Source organism: Diceros bicornis, chromosome 4 (genome assembly GCF_020826845.1).
Source record: "Diceros bicornis minor isolate mBicDic1 chromosome 4, mDicBic1.mat.cur, whole genome shotgun sequence".
In the NCBI taxonomy this organism is placed as follows: Eukaryota; Metazoa; Chordata; class Mammalia; order Perissodactyla; family Rhinocerotidae; genus Diceros; species Diceros bicornis.
In genome coordinates this window covers 23,444,456-23,453,388 of record NC_080743.1, presented here as the reverse complement: position 1 = coordinate 23,453,388, position 8,933 = coordinate 23,444,456, and positions in this window count along the sequence as shown.

Sequence of the window (8,933 nt, the reverse complement as noted above, 5' to 3'; positions counted from 1 at the left end):
TCTCAGGGTAACACAGAGCATATTTCAATCAGAAGACAGCATTGCGTAGGGGTTAGGTAGACAGGCAGACCTGGGATGGAGGCTGATCCCTTGCTGGGTGGGACCTAGAACAAATCCCGTCAGTTCTCTGAGCTAGCATGCAAAAGTTTCTTCTTTTGTAAAATGAAAATAATGGTAGTTCCTACCTCTTAGAGTTGTTTTGAGGACGGACTAACACTGTAAATCACCACGCCTGGCACACAGTAAGCACTTACTATTAATTTTTATTATTATTACTTTATTTAGACAAAGGGTCAGGAGGAAAGGGGGATGGAGAGAGGGACACCCTAAAATCCACATTACTCTTTGTCCTGTCCTGAACCACAGAGATGTTTTCTTTTCTGAAAAAGAGATGCCTTTCTGAGTTAGAAAACAACAATTTTAAAATTCAACAAGTTACCTAATAAGTTTTGCTCTTTGGCATGAAGGTTAGAATTTCACTTAATATTGTGCCTGGCGTTTCTCTTCAAAGAGAAGTAAATTGGAAAAGTTTGTGTCTAAGTTATTTTTGGAAAGAAAAACAAAGCAAGGGGTTAATTGATTTGAAAGCTTTGGCTGTAAAACACCCACAAGTTGAATTTCTACTTGTTTTAGTTTTAAATCACATTTAGAAGCATATATTTGTGTGTTTACATGTATCTACATTTTATGTATATTTGTATATCTGGTTGATGTCATAGAGTTTCAAGTTCTTTGCTCGTGTGTGAACAAGAAGAGAAACACTCTCCCACTGTAATCACCTTGGGGTCAGAGCACGAAGCCCCCATGAGATCTTGTGCAGCCCCTTGATTTCAGCCCTGGGAACAGCCATCTCCGGTGAAGGGGGATAAACAGGCCTCCATTTGTTTGACAAGGCTTCCAGCTGGGGTGTCATCAAGTGTCGCTCATGGAGCAGTGCTGTCTCTCCTTCCCCCCCTTCCCCTTTACTCCCGGTCCCCAGAAGAAGAGGTTGAAGCCAGCCCGGCTCATGGTGGCCTTTCATTCTCTGCTCTCATCCTCCGAGCTGGATCCTATCTGCCTGCAAGAGGCTGGTTTCTTGTCCTTGGGAAGGTGTCCAGGCGTGTCCTCGCCTCCTCCTCTGGTTCCTGGGTAGTGAGGACCAGGACGTCCGGTTCATCGTTGAGAAGACAGCTCCTCTCCGTACTTCCAGCAGCACACATTTTAATAGTTAGAATTTCCCTTCCAAGATAAACAGATATTTTTTACCTCTTGGGCATTCTGCAATGGTTAAGTGAGACTGGCCACATGGGCTCCAATCATGGCTTCAGTTTTGGGGTCCACCACCCGGGAGTTAATGCAATCAGATTAACAATAAACCAGGAAACTCAGAAAACTAGAACTTACAAAAAAAGAATTTGGGGCTGAATGGGCTTCCTGCAGCAGTATCCTTGCTAAATAAATGCCAGCCTCATGCCTTTTTCTTCATGAAGCGTGGGAAAATGTTTTCTATGCAAGGGTAAGAAGGGAGTCCTTGTCATCAGAACCATCCGTGAGGAGCGCTGTGTGCAGCAAATGCTTCTATTTAAAATTCGGGCCTGAGTACCACACAGGTGTTTCTTCCAGAGCGGACAGTTCCTGTCCCCACCCCCACCCCCTCAATAAAAATGCGCCCCTCTTGGCCTTGAACATTCACTGGGTTTGGATTGGAATCTGGCTACCCTTTGGCGTTGTTGCAATTATGTTGGTCAAGGCCCGTGTTCTTGACAAAGAAAACATTCCTCTAACTCAACCTGAGTAATCCTTAATGAGTCCTTGTATCTTGTGATAAATTTCATAATTATTCAGCCCCTACCACTAACACCGAAATTCATCAGTCAAAGCAAATTAGCCGAGATTCATTAGAATAAGACATCTAGTAGGCACATGTACTTTATTAGCCTCTTACACCAATAGTTTTAATTAGGTACATATTTCACAGCTCTCCAGCTACTCCAGTGAAGGGCTGCCTTTATCTCTTTTATTTACAGTAACAAGCTATCAAACAAACACCACCATAATTAAACTTGGATATAAAAAAACTTGTTTTATTAATGGCAGCCTATTCGAGCCTTGGATTTCTGAAAACTGCACTAGACAGATATTTTTATTAATTAAATAAATACCATTCAATTAAACTGAAAAGATGGGGTGATGTTGCCAGGAGGCTGTGAGCTGGAGTCAAGAGTGAGATTCTCTTCTTCCTTGCTGATGGTTTCCTCTAGCTCACCTTCAGCAGGGGGAAAAAAAAGTCTCATCATCAGATATTTTAGTGATGAGAAAAGTGATTAAAATCCAGAACATTTTTAAATTATTAATAAGGAATTTAAATGATGTTATAAAAAAGGGAAATACAGGAGAAAATGTTACACATTCATGGAATTTTGGCTCATGCATAACAAACAGTCGAAAACACTTCTCTTAGAATACTATCCAAATTAAAGAGGCAAGAAGCAGCGACACGCGCTTTCATACAAGGGTGTCAATAAATGACAAATGGCGCCATCTGCTGGTCCTCAAGTGAAACACTGAATTCAGAGTTGTCAGAGCCATCCATTTCTTAGGTTGTCAAAAAAAAGGTATGACGAAACTCTGTGCCTACCGATAATTTTATATAGTTAGACAGATGTAAGCCTACAAGAAAGGCAAAGCTTGAGCTTAACTCTAAAAGTCTCATCCAGAGGCTTCAGACAAGACAGTGTTTGGGGGAGAGATTGCGAGCCTTTCTGGTCTCTTAAGCATCAATATGAGTTGAGCTCTCTTTGAGGTGTACACAGAAGGATCACAGTCAGATCCTCAAAAAGCAACAGGGATGACAAAAATCTGCCAAGTGTACATTCAACTGGGGGACTGATACTGCCTGATGCTTTTCAACTCTGAGTACTTAAGGGAAGAACAAAATTCTGGGAAGGGACAGCATGCTCTTTCTTGAAGATACTGTGACACCATCTCCAGCATCCTCAAGTCCTTCTCTGGAATGTTTGTTTTTTCTTTTCCCACCTTGCTCTTAGTTGTCTGTGTCTCTAGTATGAATATAAAATTCCTCACTCCTCAGACCTCCCAGGAGCTGGTGTGAAACCAGTGAAATAACATCATTTTAATATAAATGAGCTATATTGATTAACCAAACTGGTTTATACAAATCATTGAACAAAAATATATGTGCAATAACGTTTGAATTCATCTTTTAAAATTCAAATCCTCAAAAAGAGAAAAACTATCCATGGTCTCAGCTTCTGCGAAGAGTCTCCCTCTTTTTAAGCCGGACCAGCTAAATCAGTCCTTCAGAGGCCGTCAATATTTGCGAATGGAAAATCTATGCTTCCAGACACCACAGTCACTGGGACCTTTATCCCTGGACCGTTTTGGAGGGAAATGTGAAATTAGATCATTTTTAAGATTCTTTTATTGTTGTTATAATATTGCTCATAAGCAACAGATAGCAGAGGAAATAATTTACATTTTTATAGGATATCATTTAAGAGGTTATTGCAAATAAAAATGTTATTAACAAAATCTGAGTAAACTTGTATTGCTTCTGCCCTTTCTGTGAGGTGGGACTCAGAAAGGCTCTTCCACTGAGGCTGCTGTGAGTAGGGAGAAGCTACCCCAGCTATAGGCTGCCAGATTAAAATATGGGTTACTTAGGTAGTGTGGAGTGATTGTGTGTGTGTGTGTGAATGAATTTCCCCAAGTCTATCTTCTCTGGGGTTTCAGTCTCCTATGAAAATAGAAAACAGCTTGGAGAAGCTTCCTGCTGGGGAGAATTACCTACTCCTGGAATATTCCTTATTGTGGGCAAATAGTCATTTTGATACGAGAATTTCGCTGCCAGGGTTCTGCTTTCCTGAATGGCTTTCTGCCTTGGATGGGGTCCATATGGACGGCCATCTGTGGCCCACTGTTTCACAGCATTGGCCCTGGCCCTGGCCCTCAGGTCTCTGCTTTTCTCAGCTTGCCCTTTGGAGTCACAAAGTCACAGATCATTTGCAGCCGGGGACTCTGAAGAGCCAGTGCATTCTATCTTCAATCAACAAGATCCCTATCCCCCTTTTCTCTCTTCCTTACATCCCTCACTGCTTACTGACCCCTCATACCACCCTCCTCTGCTCAGGCACTTCAAGGTGGCCCTGCCTAGTCTCAGACTGGAAAGAGTAGACAGAAGTGAGGTCAGTGGATGGCACTGATGTGGAGGAGATGGGAAAGAGGGAAAGAGGCTGACATGCACTGAACACCTGTTATGTGCCAAGCTCTGGATTCATTGAAGCCTCACAACAATCCTATGTAAATGGGATATTTTCTGTGTTTTTTTGTAGATTTGGAGACTGAGGCTCAGAGAGGTTGGGACATTTGCCCAACATCACACCAGCGCTGAGGCACAGAGGTACGATCTGATTCAAAGCCTTCGCTGTTTTCATGGCACCACATTGCCACCTCAAAGCAAGGCTCAGCAGCAAGAACTCCTTCCAACACAGAACCTGCTCAGAGGCCCAGGAGACCCCTGTACAGCCTCGCCTGACTGGCCTCTCCATGCCTTTAGCACGGCTGAATACTTCCTCCTTGTAACTCTCTCCCTGCCTCCTCCTATCTCTCCGCCTGCTCTATCTCTACCTCTTCCCTCAAATGGCCCTTGAACATGAACGTTCCAGAGTTCCAATCTCAGTCTCTGCTCCTCCACTCTTCATCGTCTCCCTGAGTCACCTCAGCCACCGCCAGGGCTCTAATAGCCAGACAGCACCTCCAGACCTACAGCTCAGGCTCTGACCTTTCACCTGATCTTCTCACCTTTACAAATTCCTGCTAAGTCTCCCTATTTGGGCATCCCGTAGGCACCTCAGACTCAACATGTTCAGAATAGTCTATCTTTCCCCCAAACTACACCTTCCTACATATTGCTCATCTCAATCAATGGCATCCCATCCCCAGTCCCCCAGGCCAGAAAGTTGAAGTCATCCTGCTGCTTTCAGAGCCCCCAGCCCAATCAGGCACACAGTTCTGATCATCCCGCCTCCTAAATACATCTTAGATCCCATGTCCTTCCCTCTGCCCCTGCTCACACGGCCCCACTTCATGCCATGGCCAGCTCCCTCTCTGTCTACTGCAATAGCTTCCTAACTGGATCTCTGCCTCCAGATTTGCCTTCTCCAATCTTCCCTCCATAGAATCATCAAAGAAATCTCTCTAAAATGCAAACGTTTCCATAACAGCCTATGTTTTTTAGGATTCACTTGATCACTAGTGTCCAAAACCAATTCCAAACTGACTTATGCAAAAGTGAGAATTTATTGGTTATTGTAACTTAGAAAGTGGACCCAGGTGTTCAGAAGGTGAAGACAGGGATCCATCTGTCTTTACCTCTCAGCTCTGCTGTCCTCTGGTTTGATGTTGGCTCATTCTTAGGAAGGCTCTCCTTGTAGTGACAAGATGGCCACTAGTGGCTCCAGGTGTATATTCTAGCAGCTTAGAAACCTCAGCAGAGAGAACCATGTTCCTAAGAGTTCCGGTGTAACCCCAGGTTGATTCCCATATGGTCCATCTTGGGTCATATGTTAACCTCTGAGCTAATCTCTGTGGCCTGGAGGATGAAATACTGTTTGCTCGAGTGCACATCACATGCCTACCACCCCTGGACTTCACCTGATCCCCAGGAACTGAGATGGCTCTTACTAGAAAAGGGGAAATGGATTCCAGGCATCCACTAACCTCCCCTTTAGATCTTTTCAACACTGAGATAGCTATTATTCCCCAAAACAGAAAATAGCAAGTGTTAGTGAGGATGTGGAGAAATTGGAACCTTTGTGCACTGTTGGTGGGAATATAAAATGGTGCAGCTGCTGTGGAAGACAGGATGGCACTTCCTCAAAAAATTAAACAGAATTACCATATGACCCAGAAATCCCACTTCCGGGTATACACCCAAAAGAATTGAAAGCGGGTCTCAAACAGATATTTGTACATCCGTGTTCGTAGAGCATTATTCACAATAGCCCAAAGGTGGAAATAAACCAAATGTCCATCAATGGATAAACAGATAAATAAAATGTGGTATATATGTATCATGGCATATTATTCAGCCTTAAAAGGGAATGAAATTCTGCAATATGCAACAACATGGAGGAACCTTAAAAACATGATGCAAAGTGAAATAAGCCAGACCTAAAAGGAAATACTGTATGAATTCACTTACATGAGGTACGTAAAATAGTCAAATTCGTAGAGAAAGAAAGTAGCATAGTGGTTACCAGGGGCTGGGGGAAGAGGGGTGGGGGGTTATTATCTGATTGGCACAGAGTTTTAGTTTGGGATGATGAAAAAGTTCTGGAGATGGATAGTGGTGATGGTTGCATGGCAATGTGAATTTTCTTAATACCACCGAATTATACACTTATTAAGGGTTAAAATGGTGAATTTTATGTTATGTATATTTTATCTCAAGAAGAAAAAAACCCTTTCTACAGCTCCCTATCACTTTCTGGATCAAGTCTGAGCTCCTAACATGCTATAAAAGGTCCTTTTGGACCCAATCCTTACCCACTTCTCCAACTTCTGCTGCCTTCCCTACCTCACCCTAAAAGGGCACTGTCCCACAGAACTCTCTCTATTGATGGAAATGTTCTCTATCTGTGCTGTCCAATATGGTAGCCACCAGCTATATGTGGCCATTGGGCACTTGAAATGTGGCTAGTGTAACTAAGGAACTGAATCTTAAATTTTAATTAATTTAAGTTTAAATAGCTATGTGTGGTTGGTGACTACTCTATTGGACAGCACAGTTCAAAAACACAGATTCATATGAGGTTATTTGATAAACCTATGCCTTTGCTCAGTCTCTTCCTTCATCTGGGATGTCCTCCCCTCCACTTTTTGTTCTCAAATCCTTGGATAAAGATGGAAACCTCCAGGAGGGCGGGGTTGAGAAGGATTCCTGGACACGGGTATCATGGTGTCCCTGTGGTATTCTCTCACACGTTCATTTATTCATTTGCACAACTCTGTGCTAGGCACTGAAGATGCAAGGACAAACACAGTTCTTGCCATAGAGCTCACAATCAACCCCTCTCCCAGCAACCCTGATTACCCCTGTTTTACCCATTAGCCAGGTCATTCGCACCACCCCCTCCCACTGGCCTCAGCCCTGACAACCCCTCACTGCCTGGCTTCACCCGCCCTCCCAGACACCTAGCCTTTCATTGACTCCTGAGCTACGGCAGCAAACAATCACCTCTGTCTCCCACACCTGGAATAGGGGCAATTCTAGGACAGAAGGATCAGCCACTACACACCAAGAGGGACTGGGGTGAGGGAGAAGAAGGGCCCTGAAGCGGGGCTCTCCTGTGTCTGCCCTGACATTTTTAGGATACATGTCTATTAGAAGTGGGTTGTACGAATATCCAAAAGTCTCACCTAAAAGAGGAGGCGCAGTCTCTTTGAGGATAAAGAGCAGAGGAACATTGACCATCCATCTCAGGGCACAATCAGTCAGGGTGGTGGGTACCCGGCCATTTAGGACAGAAGATGAGAGCAGTGGTTCTCAACTCTAGGGCATTAGAATCACCTGGGAGAACTCTTATTTCTTTATATTTTATAACCTCTGGATTTTATTTTTTTAGTCTTTTTTTAAATTGAAGAACTGTTGACATATTGTATTAGTTTCAGGTGCACAACATAGTGATTTAACATTTATATGCAATATAAAATGATCACGCTGATAAGACTAGTAACTGTCTGTCATGATACAAAGTTATTACAATAGTGTGACTAGATTTCCTAGGCCATACATTACATCCCCATGACTTATTTATTTTATGACTGGAAGTTTGTACCTCTTAATCCCCTTCACCTATTTTGCCCTCTCCCCCATCCCAAACTTTTTAAAAAAGAAGGATTCCTGCTCCCAACCCCCCACCCCCCAGGCCTACTGAATCAGAATTTGGGGACATGAGGCCTGGGTGTTTGTATTTGAGAAAGCTCCACAGGTGATTGCGTTATGCTCAAAGCATGAGAACCCTCGGCCTAGAGTCTAAGGAATTAGAAACCAGGACCAGGGAACAAAGCATGAGGGTGCTGAGAAGATATTACCATGAGTGAGTGGCTGCAGTATCCTAGGAGAAAATCCTGGAACCAACAGATTGTCAATGGGCTAAGCCTGGATACTCACCTGTGTTAGTTGGCTAGGGCTGCCATAATAGCAAAGTACCATAGCCTGGGTGGCTTAAACAACAAGAATTTATTTTCTCACAGTTCTAGAGGCTCGAAGTCAGAGATCAACTTGTCAGTAGGGTTAGTTTCTTCCGAGGCCTTTCTCCTTGGCTTATAAATGTCCATCTTCTCCCTGTGTCTTCACATGGTCTTCCCTCTGTATATGTCTGTGTTCTAATTTCCTCTTTCTGTAAGGACATCAGTTATATAGTATTAAGACCCACTTTAATGACCTCATTTTACTTAATTATGTCTTTAAAGACCCTGTATCCAAATACAGTCAGAAATAGTAGTTTCTGAACTACTAGGGGGTTAGGACTTCAATATACGAATTTTGGGGAGGGCACAATTCAGCCCACCACACTACCCTACTTTAAGGACAAGCCTAAGTCTTCCTTGCCCCAAATCCATAGAGATTCCATGTGCACAAGTTTGTCCTGAGTGGAAAAAATCTGACCCCTTATCTTACCAACATCTACTATGAAAGTACCAAATCAGGCAGAAGAAAGTGACCCATGGATAGCACATATATGAGTTGAAGTAGAAATTATTGTAATGAGAATATTCAGTCTTTCCCCTTCTTCCATAGATTACGATCATGTCAGATTGCAAATTACAGAAAACCTGACTAACAGTAGCTTAAATAAAAAGGCTTATTTTCTCATGTAATAAGAAGTCTGGAGACAGGCTGCTTCTGGGTTGGTTCAGCAATTTGTGGA